This window comes from Sapajus apella, unplaced genomic scaffold, assembly GCF_009761245.1.
Source record: "Sapajus apella isolate SASKATOON/1434 unplaced genomic scaffold, GSC_monkey_1.0 scaffold77, whole genome shotgun sequence".
In the NCBI taxonomy this organism is placed as follows: domain Eukaryota; kingdom Metazoa; phylum Chordata; class Mammalia; order Primates; family Cebidae; genus Sapajus; species Sapajus apella.
Genome location: NW_022437017.1, coordinates 7,031,413 through 7,032,242, shown reverse-complemented (window position 1 = coordinate 7,032,242; position 830 = coordinate 7,031,413).

Here is an 830-nt window from a genome sequence, read left to right as displayed (position 1 = left end):
TCGGCCTCCCAAAGTGCTGGGATTACAGGCATGAGTCACTGCGCCTGGCCAGTGTGAATTACATCTCAAAAAAAAAGCAACAAGGCCGGGCACAGTGGCTCAAACCTCTAATCTCAGCACTTTGCGGGGCTGATGCGGGCAAATCACAAGGTCAGGAGTTCAAGACCAACCTGGCCAACATGGCGAAACCTGGTCTTTCCTAAAAATACAAAAATTAGCCGGGCATGGTGGAGGGTGCCTGTAATCCCAGCTATTCAGGAGGCTGAGGCAGGAGAATCGTTTGAACCCGGGAGGCAGAGGTTGCAGTGAGCCGAGATCGTGCCTGTGCCGTCCACCCTGGGCAACAGAGCTAGTTAGACTCGGCCTCAAAAACAAAGAAACAAACAAAAAGCAACAAAACAAAACAAAAAGAACCAAAATCAGTGCCTGGCCGTAAGCGCTGAACAGGGGTGAGCTGTTATTTGTTCATTAACCAGGTGAGAAACAAACCTCATCATCACCCAGTGTCTGACAGACCGGGATTCTGGAACCCGGGAGAATCTCTGGATAGTTCCCTGGGCCCCACCCTCCCTGGAGGAGCCCCCTATCAGCTGCCTGTCTGACTGTAAATGCCAGGGAAGGAGGGTCCCGCGGCCCAGCCCCCCTGCTCGTTATTACCCACTCTGTGCCCGCCTCCTGGTAGCTCTCCCTGCTTTCCCTCTTCTCCTGGTCAGAAATCCAAAGCTCATAGCCCTATGGGCGTGGTGGCTCAGGCCTGTAATCCCAGCATTCTGGGAGGCCCCAGTGCTGGGATTACACTTCTAGCACTTTGAGAGGTGGGAGGATCGCCC